This window comes from Rhincodon typus, chromosome 1 (assembly GCF_021869965.1).
Source record: "Rhincodon typus isolate 14 chromosome 1, sRhiTyp1.1, whole genome shotgun sequence".
NCBI lineage: Eukaryota > Metazoa > Chordata > Chondrichthyes > Orectolobiformes > Rhincodontidae > Rhincodon > Rhincodon typus.
This window is the reverse complement of record NC_063332.1, coordinates 31,290,665-31,306,606: the sequence shown is the minus strand read 5'-3', so window position 1 is coordinate 31,306,606 and position 15,942 is coordinate 31,290,665.

Genomic DNA, 15,942 nt, shown 5'->3' with positions numbered 1-15,942 from the left:
TCTCAAAGCACAGTAAAATATAATCTATTAATCCCCAAAAAAAAACTCTTTTGCAGTACACACACCGGAAAGAATTTATTTTTCTTCCATATCTTTAATGCTTAATTTAACTATGCCTTCAATTCCCCAACATGGGAATCTGATAGTCTCTTCCTGGAGCATTCATACATTTGCGTTTAGAGTTTCTCTGCTTCAAATAACTCCTCCAGGGTTTTACCCAAACACTGTTGATCTGGAAATTTTGAACTAAGCTCCTTACACTGTGGTTACCTTTTGTCTTAACAGTCCTAAAAATATCTTCTTTTCTCAGGAACAACTGTTTTACACAACCAGGTTCATACAAGACTTGGTCATACAAGACTGCTAACTACCCCAAACTGAAATGGAAATCTATTTTCCGTGCAATTCATGTATCCCCTAAACCCAAAAAGACTCTAGACCGTTCTATCTGAAAACCCTAATGCACTATACTGCTTACTTTGTTCACTTACAAACTCACCCAATGCAAATAAAAGTCTATTACTCTTCACGAAGTCTCTCTATAGAGTCATAGTCATAGAGTCATAGAAACATGCAGCACGAAAACAGACCCTTCGTTCCAACCAGTCCATGCTGAATATAATCGCAAACTAAACTAATCCCACCTGCCTGTGTTTGGCCCATATCGCTCCAAACCTTTCTTATTCATGTAATTATCTAAGTGTCTTTTAAACACTGTAATTGTACCTGCATCCACCACTTCATCAGAAAGTTCATTCCACATGTGAGCCACCCTCTGTGTAAAAAGTTTGCCCTTATGTCTTTTTAAAATTTCTTTCGCCTCATCTTTAAAATGTGCCCCCTAGTCTAGAAATCCCTACCTTGGGGAAAAAAACATCTACCATCAACTCTATCTATACCCCTCATTATTTTATAAACTTCTACAAGCTCCTACGCTCCAGTGAAAAATATTATTAAAGCACTTTAGATACACAGAAAACCCATATGCCACTACTTCAAAATTCAAACATCCAAAACAAGCGACATTAAATTATGTACAATTCACACACATTACATCACAAGATAAAAATCTCAGTTTGTGAAATTGGACAGGGCCTGAAAACAAAGGTATGGATTACGACACAGAATTGCCCTTTGCCCATGTCTTCACATGCTGGCAGCATATCAAGTTTGTCACTTGAAACAATTATAGCATTGCAGCCAGTGCCAAGCCCACTAATTAGTGGCTGCACATCTGAGCAGAACAACCAAATCATGACAGCTGAACACAATTTAAAGCTAATATGTACCTTTGAAAATGAGGGCAATAGAAGTCATTACAAAAGTGATATTGACATGTAGAATACTCTGTGATTACACAGTATACTAAGGCAGATGCCCAGAATGCTCAACTCTGCAATAGATGCTCTGGTACAGGAAATGGAAAAGAGAGATGTCATCTATCCTCAGTGGACCAGAAGAACTCTAGACAAAAGTTTTGAAGGCAGTGGCACTGTAGGTCATGAGTGCAGCCCTGAGACCCTGGATACAGTACAGTCCTTTCTGCTATTACACATGTTTTGTCAACGCGAATTGGCTGTAACATCACTGATGAATAGGTGAATGCTGTTTGTAAAACACAAACTTTCACATACGTGTGTTGGCTATTACGCAATTCCAACACTTTAAGTGTCGCAGTGCACGGAGGAATACAATGTTTACACAACAGTCTCTGCGTTGACATCGTATGTTCAGTTAACTTGTGTGCTTCGTTGTGAAGTGTTCTTTGAGAGGTACTCCATAATTTTCCGTTTTTTTAAGCAAATTTTGATGTGTTGCCCATAAATATGGGAGGACAAAGTAACAAGAATGTTTACAAGAAGCATCCTGGTATTAAATTGCAGGCAGTGAATGTAAAAGAAAGGCTATAACACTTGAAGAGAAGCTAGACGTTATAAAGCATTTTGAACTTAATGAAAGAACATGTGATATTGTTTGTGCAACAGGAATAAAGGAGACTATGTTACGCACCATTAGAGACAACACAGAACAAATTAAAGCAAGTAGTATTGCTGGACCAAGCCTGAGTGCTAGCAAATCTGTGAGATCGTGGCCAAAGGAACTTGAGGAGATGGAGTGGCTTCTAATTGTGTGGATAGAGGATCAAACAAAAAACACTCTGGGACCAGCTTTCTCACCATAAAAGAAAATGCCTTATCAATTTGTGAAGACCTAAAGGAAAAAAGGTGAAAATCCTGCATGATGTGCCTGCCTTTCGTGTTAGCAATGGCTGGTTTGCTGGTTTTAAGGACTGCTATGCTTTTCATAAGATAAAGTTATATGGCAAAGCTTCCAGTGCAGACCAGGAACGTAGGATGACATTTCCTATCATAGTAAAAAAATTGAGGAAGAGGGCTACAACTGAAATAAAATTTTCAATTTGGATGAGACAGGTTTATAATGGAAGCAAATGCCATCAAGAACCTACATTTCTAAGAATGAAGCACACTCTCCAGGCTTTAAGGTTGCAAAGGATCGTATGGCTGTGCTGTTGGGTGTCAATGCCAGTGGAGACTTAAAGCTTTAACATCAAGAATGCTATTGACATTATCGTGCAGGCCTGGGGTGATGTCAGTAAGGACTGCCTGCATGCGGTTTGACGGGAGCTTCTCCCAGATTTTATTCATGATTTTAAAGGCTTTGAACTGTCAGAGAAGCTCCCAACAATCAAAGTATATTGTGTTGCTCTTGCAAAGCAAGTTGGATTTGAAGAAGTGGATAGTGAGAATATTGAACAGCTGCTTCACAGCTGATCTACAACAACGTGTCGCTAAGGGGGAAGTGGAAGCTGGAGATGAAGAAGATGAAGTCCAGGTTGCAGCACCATGAGAGCTTTCCACTTCTGTTTTGTCTTCTATCCTGAGGGAAATTGAGAAGCAGTTGCAGCTTTTAGAAGACAGTGATTACAACATAGAATGCAGCAGGGTAGCAGTTTGTGAAATAAGATCTTACTTGGCACCCTATGAACTGCTTCTTTATGAAAGAAGAAAAAGGACAAAGCAGCAAAAACTGGATGTCTTTTTTAAGCCAACTCCCAAGTAACAGTCAGAAGGCAATGAACCACAGCCATCCACTTCTGGATTAACTATTTTTCATCCTATCCCTGCAACCACAACTGCACCTGAAGGTGATGATGATGATAACCCTCAATCTCTATCTTAACAACTCAGCAACCTCAAAACCACCCTCCCCCTCCATTAAGTTATCTCCAAATTTTTTCAAGGTAAAGTGTTAAATTTACTGTACTGGTTCATTATTAGATATGAATTTAACATTTATTTAAGCTGTTCTATCCTTTTTGTTGAGCTAACTACTGTATTTGTTTTGATTTTGAGTAATATTTTTGGTGGCCTGTCCCTAACCTATTTTTTCCATAAGCCTTGTTACTTTTATTGTGCAATTTTCTATTGCGTGAGATTGCACAAGAGTGCAACTTTTGCGTTATAGCAGAACAGACTATACCGTAAAATGTTCAGTGACCTGACACAAGTAGTCAAGGTTAGTAAATATATCTTTAACAGTACCATTAGTTTCACACATCACTAAATACACTTACCACCATTACTCACCTACCAACAATTGTTATCAATCACAACTCAGACCTATCATTCTTATACATATCATTTGCTCAGCCTCAAACATTTAGCCCTGACATCAGCCCCATACTCAGAGTTCACAGCTTGCACACACACAGAGTCAGTGATTCAAACATGATAGCTACATCACTCATATGCATGGTACCACATTCACTGACAGTCTCTTGCAGGACAATGTCACACAAAACTGAAGGCAACCTAACTGGGTAGAGGACAGGTCTTCTCTATACCTCCCTTTATGGACAAGAAAATTATCACCATCATTGGAGGAGCCATTGCTGAGGCTGAAGCTGAGGCTAGGGAATGAGACTGGAACAATTAGAGTCATAAAGTCATAGAGATACAGAGCACAGAAACAGACTCTTCGGTCCAACTTGTCCATGCTGACCAGAGATCCTAAATAAATCTAGTCCTATTTGACTGCATTTTACCCTATTTCCCTCTAAATCCTTCCCATTCATGTACCCATCCATATGCCTTTTAAATGTTGTAATTGTATCAGCCTCCACCACTTCCTCTGACAGCTTATTCCATACACGCACCACTCTCTGCATGAAAATGTTGCCCCTTAGGTCCCTTTTAAATCTTTCCCTCTCACCTTGAATGTATGGCCTCTAGTTTTGGATCCCCCAACCCTGGGGAAAAGACATTGTCTATTTACTGTATATCTTCACAATTAATCCTCCTTGTCACATCTCACTTATCTATCACGCATAATTTCTTCTGCTAATGTTCTGCTTTTGTCATATGAGGACCGCATTATTTGCCAATCCCTAATTTTCCTTGAGAAGGTAGCGATTAACAGCCTCTTGAACTAATACAGTCCACATGCTATAAATTCATCCATAGTGCTATTAGGAAGGGAGTTCCAGGATTTTGATTCTGCGACAGTGTAGGAACAGCAACAAAGTTCCAAGTCAGGATGGTGTGTTGCTTGGAGAAGAACTCAGATTGGAGTCAGACAGTAAGGTACTTGGCTTGCAATTCCCAGTTTCTGATCTATCCCTGTGGTCACTGTACTCATGTGTCTGATCCAGTATAGTTTCTGTTCAATGCTCATTTCAAGAATGTTGTTACTAGGGACAGTGGATTCCTTCATATAATTGAATGGCAAGCAGGGATTGTTAGACCATCTCCTGTTGGAGCTGGTCATTTCCCAGCATTTGTGTGGGATCACTTATAAACCCAAGCCTGAACGTTCTCCAGGTCTTAATGCATATGAACACTGACTGCTTCAGTAACTGAGGAGCGGAAATTATATTGAACATTGTGCAATGATCAGTATACTTCCTCATTTCTGATGACATAGCTGAAGATGATTGGAGCTTGGACACAATGTGGAATCTCCCACAGCAATATCCTGGGACTGAAAGGATTGGACTCTAACAATGGTGACCATCTTTTTCTGTGTTAGGTATGATTCCAACTTCCATTTTGTCTCAATGCTCTAATTTTACTAGGGTTCCTTGGTCCCATACTCACATACTGCTCTGATGTCAAGGGTAGTCAAGTTTCCTCAATAATTCAACTTTTCTACCCATGTTTGGACTCAGGTTGTAGTGAAATATGGAACTGAGTGACCCTGGTGAACCCATTCTGAGTGTTGATAGCACTGTTGGTGACATCTTCCATCATGTTACTGATGATTGAGGATAGACTGATAGGACAGTAATTGGTTGGGTTTGATTTGTCCTGCTTTTTGTGGACACAACATAACTGGGCAATTTTCCACATTGTCATATAGATGCCAGTGTTGTAACTGTACTGGAACAGCTTGCCTGGAGGTATGGCAGATTTGGGAGCACAGGTCCTCAATCCAATTGCCAGAATGTTAAGAAGGGCCTTAGCCTTTGCATTATATAGTGCCTCCAACCATTTCTTGACATCATGAGGAGTGAATTAAATTGGCTCAAGTCTGGCAAATGTGACACTGGAGGTCTCAGGAGGAGTTGAATTGTCCACTTGGCGCTACTGGCCAAAGGTGCAGTTGTGTACACAAAAGCTACGCTGTTATGCTGGGTTCACCCATCATTAATGATGAGGATATCCTCCTCCTCCTCCTCATCCATGGCCATTTAAAATTGGACGTGGCAAGATTGTAGAGCTTAGATCTGATCCACTGGTTCTAGAATTACTTTGTACTGTCTATCTCATGCTGCTTCCACAGTGTGGCATCCACAAAGTCCTGTATTTTAGCTTCACCAGGGTGATATCTTATTTTAGGTATGCTTCTTGCAACTCCTGGTATGATCTCCTGCATTTTTCACTGTATATTCACCTGGCCTGGTGATATGGAAAAATCTAATACGCCCAGTTAAAAACTAACAGATTGTGGTTGAACACAATTCTGCTGCTGCTGATGGCCAACCGCACCTCATGGATGCTCATTTTGGAGCTGCTAGATCTGTACTGAATCCATTCCATTTAGCATGATGATAGTGCCACACAACAGTGGAGACACTGGATAGTGTAAAGGCTATGGGTCCTGACAACATTCCAGCAACAGTACTGAAGACTATGCTCCAGAACTTGCCAAGCTGTGCCAGTACAGTTACAACACTGGCATCTACCAGACAATGTGGAATGTTGCCCAGATATGTACTGTACAACAACCAAAACAGCAAGACAACTCTAACCCAGCCAATTAACACCATACCAGTCTACTCTTGATCACCAGTAAAGTGATGAAAGGTGTCATCAACAGTGTTATCGAGCAGTACCTGCTCAGTAGTAACCTTCTCAGTTTGGGCTCCACCAGGGCCACTCAGCTTCTGACCTTATCACAGCCTTGGTTCAAACATGGACAAAAGAGCTGAATTCCAGAGGTGAGGTGAGAGTGACAGCCCTTGACATCAAGGCTGCATTCAACCAAGTGTGGCATTAAGGAGCCCTAGCAAAACTGGAATCAATGGGTATCAGGGGAAAACTCTCCACTGGTTAGAGTCATACCTAGCACATAGGAAGATGATTGTGGTCATTGGAGGTCGGTCATCTAGGTTCCAAAAACATCACTGCAGGAGTTCCGTAGGGAAGTGTCCTAGGCTCAAACACCTTCAGCTATTTCATCCATGACCTTCCTTCTATCATAAGGTCAGAAGTGGGGATGTTTGCTGATGACGGCACAGTGTTCAGCACCATCCATGTCTCCTCAGATGTTGAAGCAGTCCGTTTGCACATGCAACAAGATCTAGACAATATCCTATCTGGAGCTGACAAGTGCCAAATAATGTTCACAGCATACAAATGCCACGCTATAGCTTTCTCCAATAAGTGACAATGCAACCACCGGTCCTTGACATTCAAAGATGTTACGGAATCCGCCAATATCAACATCCTTGGAGTTATCATTGACCAGAAACTCAGTTGGACTCACCACGTAAACACAGTGGCTACGAGCAGAGGTCAGAGGTCAAGTAACTTACCTCCTGACTCTCCAAAGCCTGTCAACCATCAATAAGGCACAAAGCCAGGAATGTGACGGAAAACCCCACCACTTGCCTGAATGGGTGCAGCTCCCACAATACTCAGAAATCTTGATATCATCCAGGACAAAGCAGCCCTTTTGATTGGCATCATATCCACAACATCCACTCCCTCCATCAAAGACACTCAATAGCAGCAGTGTGTACCATCTACAAATGCATTGCAAAATTTCACCAAAGATCATTGGGCAGCTCCTTCCTAACCCCCAACCACTTCCATTCTAGAAAGACAAGGGTATCAGACACATGGGAACACCACCAACGCCAAGTTCCCCTCCAAGCCACTCACCATCTCACTTGGAAATATATCGCAGTTCCTTCACCGTCTCTGGGTCAAAATCCTAGAGTTCCCTCCCTAATTGCATTGTGGGCCAACTTACAGTGCATGGTCTGCACTGGTTCAAAATGGCAGCTCACCACCACCTTCTCAAGGGCAACTAGGGACCAGACAACAATGTCCACGTCCCGCAAGTGAATTAAAGAAAAACAGTATTGAGGATCTGCTCAGTGTGAAAATGGGACTATGTCTTCCTAAGGACTGTGTGGTGGTCACTCCTACTGATACTGTCAGGGATGGTTACGTCTGGACTAAGGTCAAGTTGTTTTATCTCCAATTGTTTACAAACTGAAAATTGTGTTAGGATGCCCTTCCAGCTTCCCCCACAGCTGCACATCACCCCACCCCAACACCCAATGTCTCATTGTCACCCTCCTTTTGTGCATTTCTCCTTTAAGATACCCAAGAACTGTAAAGTGGTGAGGCAGTGGCAAGGGCAGAGGTTAAAAAGCAGGAAGATGTCTGCATGGACAAGGACACCTTCCTAATAATTGGCAGCACTGTTCTCGCCCTTGTCTGATATTAGAGCTATGGCTGCAGCAATTGTCAGATTTTTGATAGCATCCCCTCTGAACTAGAAACATCAATCACATTGGCCCTTACTGAGATTTAGGTCAGAGAATTGTTGGGCAGATATATCTCCCAGCTGAAAGGCATTCTACACATCCACCTCCTTTCACTTGAAACAGCTTTAGCTGTTCTGTGTGACCTCAGATGATTCTTGCTATCAAGTTGTTACCAAAGGGGAATGCATACGACTGCACCCATATTTGCAGAATCAGTGAGATTGGGACTAAGTCTTTCAACAATTGTAGAGAATGCAAGAAACCATCAAGCACTTCCAAACTTTTAGCCAAAATAAGCTAAAAGTACTAACATAAAAATAGTTTGCAAATTTGTTAAATATGCTGTTGCAGGTCATGGGGTTGCAGGGTGTCTGAACTGGTGTTCAGCTGTACAAGGTGATCGGAGGGCATGAGCTGGACAACTGAACTCCACAACAGAAGATCTGTCATGAAATCAGTGCAGCACCATGATCCAGTACCATGCGTTCTTCTGACAGTAACTCCCTTTGCACTCGTTAATGCTTCAACAAAATGATATCTAGTGTAGCTCACACCAGAAGGCTGAATATAGGCAAAATATTCTGGAGGCAAAATACTTCACCTACAAATCTGGGCATTGAGCACCTGAGATTCATGGTCTCAGAGTCCCTGAGGGTGCTGACTTATGAGCAAATCTGACCAAAATCACGTCAAATGCCACAGCTGGTTACCAGCCTGAAACATCCAGCATCGAACGCATAAGGACACCTCATTTATCAGTGAAAGAGAGGCAGATGTTCAATTTGCAGTGAGAACTGTTAAGGAAATTGTGGAATTAGATTAAAAAGTAGGCAATGATGAGCAGTCTTCTTAAATGAGAAATGGGAGTTAAAGTAGCTTTATGGCTTTGAAAGAAAAAGAACTGAAGTAATATGGAAAAAAAATTCAATGAACAAAATGTTTTTTAGAAAAAGTAAAGAAAAATGTTGGGAATTTCCTTAGGGAAATTGTTCCTTCTCCACCGCCATACATGGAAACCCCAATAATTAATGCCCAATGGATGACCCTTCCCTCCTCTAATGTATACTAATGTTACCATTTCCATCTTCAAGATTCAGGCCTTCAGACTTGTTGTTGGGTCCTTCCGGTTGGGCCTCAGTAATAGCCATCCGCTCACACTCTAATCTGACTCCAGCAATGGTCATCACCGGGGATTACCTGCAGTCCCAGCATTGGTCAATGAGCATGATGACGTGCCCGAGACTAGACAGTTGCCACCCATTTGATGGGCCATCAGACCTCAGGTAGATCTTCCAGCCAACGGGAGCAGAAGTCAGGCGCTGAATCAATTAACAGCTCGGTGGCATAAAATTGCCTCTTGGCCACTCAGTATCCGGATTCTGAGTTGAAATTAATGGCCACTGTTTCAAAATAAAACTCCCCTCATGAGTTCCAATCCCACCATCACAGGTGAAGAATTTACTTTCAACTTAAGTAATTCTGGATTAAAATGCTACTAAAAGATCTGCCCTCCTGATCTGGACTTGCCTACGTTTAACACCAGATTCATAGCAATATGGTTGGCTCTAGCTGGCCTCTGAAATGCCTGTAAAACTATTCAATTCTGTTTGAGAAGGGGGTTACTTTCAACTTCTCAAGCTGAGTCAGGGATGGGGATTGTAAAATACAAATGAATCAGAACTGTGGTCTTATTTGATGCCTGAGTAGCCTCAATGGGCTGAATGGTCTACTTTGGCTCCTATTTTATATGTTCACACAAAATAAATTTCTTGCCAGTGACACCCACAGGCCAGAAATTAATGGAAAATAATGGCATTGTTGAAACAGTAGTTACAGTATTAATTACCAGCCCAAAGTTTCTATGGTGTCTTTAAGAGGTAATTAGTATGCTAATCCAACAAATTGTTCAAATAAAAAGAGGCTAAGGGTAAGATGCCATTATTACATGCAAACCACAAACACAGCATAAATCAGCCGGCAAGCTCTGAAGATTCACAACCGCTGTGTACTTCTTCATGCTCTGAATTTGCTGGATGATTTGCACATCAGTGATATCATTAATCTACTGTTACATTTCCAAAAATATTTGCTCCATTGTGTGTCCGGAAGAGGAAGACATGGATTGAAACTTGATAAGACAAAACTTGATTGTTAATGAAAGAGAAAGTTTTTTTGTTTAATATTGGGCTGCTGAATGTAACAGATGAAGCGAGTTTTAAAGCAGAACTGCACTATTCAGCTGTTCAGCCTGTTCCACCATTCAATGTGTTCATGGCTGATTGTTGGCCCTTAACGCTACTTTACTGTACACCTTCCAAAACCATTGACTCCCGTGTTAATCAAAAATACATCTCACTCAGCCTTGTGTATAGTCAGTCACTCAGCCCTGATTGTTCCCTGGGGAAGGGAATCCTGCAAACTAATGAACTCTGAGAGAAAATATTTATCCATATCTTGAATGGGAGATCTCTAAATTTTAAACAGTGCTGGTACATTTCCCCAGAAGGGGAATCATCCTCTCAACATTGACCCTATTGAGTCCTTTCAGGATCTTATCTGTTTCATAAATCACCTTTAATCTTCTAAACTGTATGTAACCCAAATCTGCTCAACATTTCCTCCTGAACTAACCCTTTCATCCCAGGTATCAGTTGAAAGAACCTTCACTGAACATATACTGTTGGTTCTGCTATAACGCGATAGTCGTGTTCCTGCACTACATCAGGTTATTGAAAATCACACTATAGAAATAATGGGACTTATGGGAAAAGCAGGTTAGGGGCAGGCCACCCAAAAATATCACTCAAAATCACTCAAAAGCCTAACACAAAGGATAGTACTGTCTAAATAAATGTTTAATTCATATCTAATAATGAAATAAAAGTAAATTTGCCATTTTACCTTGAAAAAAAGGTCAAGATAACTTGATGGGGGGGAGGCTTTGAGGTTGCTCTGTTATTAATGCAGGGGCTAAGGGTTATCATCATCATCATTATCATCATCATCACCTTCAGGTGCAGTTGTGGCTGCAGGGTTAGAGTGAAAAATAGTTAATCCAGAAGTGGATGGCTGTGGTTCATTGTCTTCTGACTATTTCTTGGTGGTTGGTTTAAAAAAGACATCCAATTTTTGCTGCTTTGCCCTTTATCTTCTTTCATGAAGAAGCTGTTCATAGGGTGCCAAATAAGATCTTATTCCAAGAACTGCTACCCTGCTGCGTTCTGCATTGTTATCGTCGTCGTCTAAGAATTGCAACTGCTTCTCAACTTCCCTCAGGATAGAAGACAAAACAGAAGTGGAAAGCTCTTGTGGTGCTGCAACCTGGACTTCACCTTCTTCATCTCCAGCTTCCACTTCCCTCTCGGCGACAAGTTGTTGTAGATCAGCTGCAGAGAGGTCTCCACAGTGGGACTCGAGCAGCTCTTCCACATCCTCACTCTCCACTTGTTTTGCAAGTTCAATACAACAATCATGTGATGCCAGCACGGAGACTCTTTCGGCTCTAACATTGTGCATATTCAGGACAAAGCCTGCAAAACGATCATGTGATGTCGACACGTACTCCTCCGCACATCGATGGAATCACATTATAGCCAACACAGGAGCACGTTTTAGAAATAGCATTCCCGTATTCATCAGTTGTATCAATTTGCATTGATAAGACACACGTTATAGCAGAACAGACTGTAAATTAGGAGCACAGTTAGGCCATTTGGCCTGTCATGTCTGCTCCATGATTTAATAAAATCATGACTGATCTAATTGTCTCCTACATACCCTCAGTACTACTTGATTCCCTTGTTAGTCAAAACTATATCTACCTCTACCTTCAAAGTTTTTAATCACCCAGCCTTCATCGTTCTCTGAGGGAGAATGTTTCAGAGACTCACCACTTTCTGAGAGCAAAATATAGCTAAGTCTCTGGCTCATATTAGAGAGCCATTATTTTTAAACTTTGTCCTACAGTTCTCTGTCTTCCACAAGAGGAAACATAATTTCAGAAACCACCTTGTCAGATCCTTTCAGGATCTTATATGTTGCATTATGATTGTATCTCACTCTTCTAAACTCCAATGGATAAAAGTCAACTTGTCCATTCTTTCCTTATAAGCTAACCCCTCACCCAACGAGTTAATTCAAGCTTCTAATGCAGTTTTATCATTAGAAGACCAAACCTGGGCACAATATTCCAGATGTGGTCTATCTGAGGACCTGTACATCTGCTGTAATACTTCCCTACTTTTATCCTTGATACCCCTTGCAATAAATATCAGCACTTCATTTGCCTTCCTAAACATCAGTTGCACCTGACGTTTTGTGTTGACTTTTTGTGATTTATTTAAGTCTGTACTATAGAATGTTAAATAATGTACTACTTTTCTGTTCTTCTTGCCAAAGTGGATAACTTCAACACTTCCTACATTATAATCCATCTGTCAAAGTTTTGCCCACTCATATAACCTTCCTGCTTTTAGCTTAAGAAAGACAATGTAACTTAATGGGTTAAAATTAGGAAATTAGAAACAAGAAATGAAGCCAGAATATTTTTACACAACCAGTAATGGATGTGGAATAAGCTACCAGAGAGAACAATTGAAGTATAAAAATTCATGAGGTAATTTGATGGATTTCTATGGAGACAATGTATTATGGTAGATATGAGATCAACTGAAAATAACGATAATCTCATTGGCCCTAAAAGCCCATTTGAGATTCTAATTTGTTTTGACTCTTTATGAACTAAATATGCTTCTCTAGCAAATCAGGATGAGCAAAAATTATAGCATGAAACATGCAAAACTGACTTGGTGGCACAGTGGTTAGCATTGCTGCCTCACAACGCTCGGGTCCTGGGTTAGACCATAAGACCATAAGACATAGGAGCAGAAATTAGGACATTCAGCTCATCGAGTCTGCTCCACCATTCAATCTTGGCTGATAAGTTTCTCAACCCCATTCTACTGCTTTCTCCCCGTAATTCTTGATTCCCAATCCTAGCCTTGGGTGACTGTGTGAAGTTTGCATGTTACCCCCGTGTCTGTATGGTTTTCTGCCAGATGCTGTGCTTTCCTCCATTAGTCCCAAGATGTCCAGACTTTGTGGATTGGCTGTGCTAAATCTCCCTGTAGTGCCCAGGGATGTGCAGACTAGGTGGGTTAGCCATGGTAAAATGCAGGGTTACAGGGATGGTGGGGATGTTTTTCAAAAGGTGAGTACAGGCCTAATGAGCTGAATGACACCTTTCTGCACTGTAGAGCTTCTCTAACTCCATATTTGAATCTGGAAGAACGTGTTTTTTTTCTGCTTCCTAGTATTTCATAAGATACTAGCCTAGAGCAACTCAAACAATTGCCTGTGCTACTGACTCCACCCAGTACAGAGCAGACTAAAATTTACTCTGCCCAGTCAGCTGTGAGAAGTTACCAATAATGTCACCTTTTGCCCTCAGCTCCCAACAGTAATCAGTCCCAAATTCTGTAATACAGAAATTCTGCTACAGACCTTCAGGAGGTTAATTAACAATCAGGTCTTTAACATTGTCATCACGAAATAAGAAGATTGCAAACAGGATAAATAGCTGCGCTCTCTAACTGGCCTGCCCAGCTATAGACTTAATGTAGGCTCATGAAGAGGGATGAAACTGAAATCTCTCACAGAATCATACGTTCTGAAAATGAACGCAGTGGCACCGATTTGCACACAACAGCCAGGAGCAGTGGTATGAGGTCCTTGAGTAGGCTGCCCACAGGCCTTCTCACCATGGAGTTACTTTCAGTGGTGATAGAAGGATGGTATATTCCCCACCTGTCACCCTCATTCCTGATTATTTGCCCTTTGTGTCCCTCCCACATCTTGTTTTCTGACCTACCTTTACATGCTCAGCAATTTTGGCTCAATGCGGTCTGTCCCTTCATCCAAGTCAATTGGATAGATTGTAAATACTTGAAACCCCATGCAGCACTGATGGGGAAGTCACTAAGTTTCAGTTGAAAGAGAGCCAACTACACCTCACTCTCCCTTGCCAGAATCGAGACACAGAGTGAGTCTCCAGCTTTGCAGAGCTCTCCATTGTGCAGGGGGCCATTGACTACATACACATTGCTTCCCGGGTGCTACATAACAATTCAGTAACCATAGGCATTATCTCACACAAGAATTCTGGCAGCAGTCACAATGTCCTCGTTCTATGGCAGTCCATTATACCAATTACATTTGAGTCAGAACCAACGGTTGGCCGCTGGAAATGAGAAGGACAGATGAACGTGGCTCATGATTCCAGAAAACAGCCCCCTTGCAACTGTACATCACAAATACAATGAGAACTGAAACAAAGTTCACACAGAAGACTAATGTCACCTGAAACTGCACCTTCATTTACCTGCACCACTCTCAGCAGACCTGCAGTACTCAGCAAGGCATTTGTCAAAATTTGCCATGTTCTATACCACGCTTCACAATTTCACCCTCATAATGGCACAGTACTGGCCATGGGACATACTGTGCCTAGCTGAGGGACATGAAAAGATGAAGAGGAAAAAGAAGACAATACAGACAGCTCCTTTCTGGCCACGCTGTCCATGAAGAATGTGTTCCACTGTGTGCCAATAATTGCAATTCTAATTCACCTTTCATCGCATTCATCAACAAACACTTCCCCTGCCGTCATCTATTGAGCATCACAGCTTTGCCACAATGTAAAAATAAACATTCCAGATAGCATTTATAAATGAAATCCTTACAGTACTGCATGAGAATATAAATGAATCACCCTTGTTTATTTCCTTGATGCCTCTTTTCCATGTGTCATTGCCTGTCTCAGTACTACTTGGTCTCAATACACACGGACAAAGAAGGACATGAATTCAACTGGGACAACACATCCATAGTAGCACAGGCCAACCACAGACATGCCAGGGAATTCGTGGAGGCCTGGCATTCTAACCAACGGCAATAGACCCAACACCACAGTCAGGGAACCAGATTACAATAACCCTGAAGAAATTACACAACTCAGGAGATATCAGCAAGACAGACTACCAAAAAATGAAGGCAGAGGGATCCAACACACCTAGCTTCTATGGACTTCCCAAGGTACACCAGCCAGTGGTCCCCCTCAGACATATTGTTTCACTACCAGGTACAACAACATATAGACTAGCCAAAGAACTACAACAGAAACTGAAATACTTAGTAGACAACTCTATCCACTCCATCCACGTCTCCCAAGAATTCCTCAACACCATCAAGGACACCAGAACAGAAGAAGGCGAGATAATGATATCCTTCTATGTAACAGCACTATTTACATCCATAAACATCGACCTAGCCAAAGAAACAATTACCACACTGCTGTTGGATCCATGCCTCACAACCCACTTCACCTTCAAAGACCATATATTCAAACAAGTCAACAGTACACCAATGGGATCCCCAATATTAGGACTGACTGCAGAAGCCGTAATGCAAAGGTTAGAACAGATAGCGCTCCCTACTATACAACCCAAACTCTGGGTCTGCTACGTAGATGACACCTTCGTGATTATCAAATGCACAAGACTAGAAGAAACCCACCAACGCATATACAACATCCTCACCTGAACAAAATTCACAAAAGCGTATCTGCTAGCATATACAGAAAAAACATACATACGGATCAGATACTTAGTTACATCGGCAACCTCCCCAACACCCATCAACGGAGTTGCATCAGGACATTATTCAAATGATCCACAACACATAGCAGCAACCTAGGATTGCACAAAGCAGAACAGGAGCACTTAAATGAGTTTTTAAAATGAATGGATACCCAAAAAGCACAATCCACCATTACCTATCCAAAAAGCACAATCCACCATTACCCCCATGACAGACCACAACAAGAAGACACAACACGGCCAGACACACTGGTCACCCTACCATAC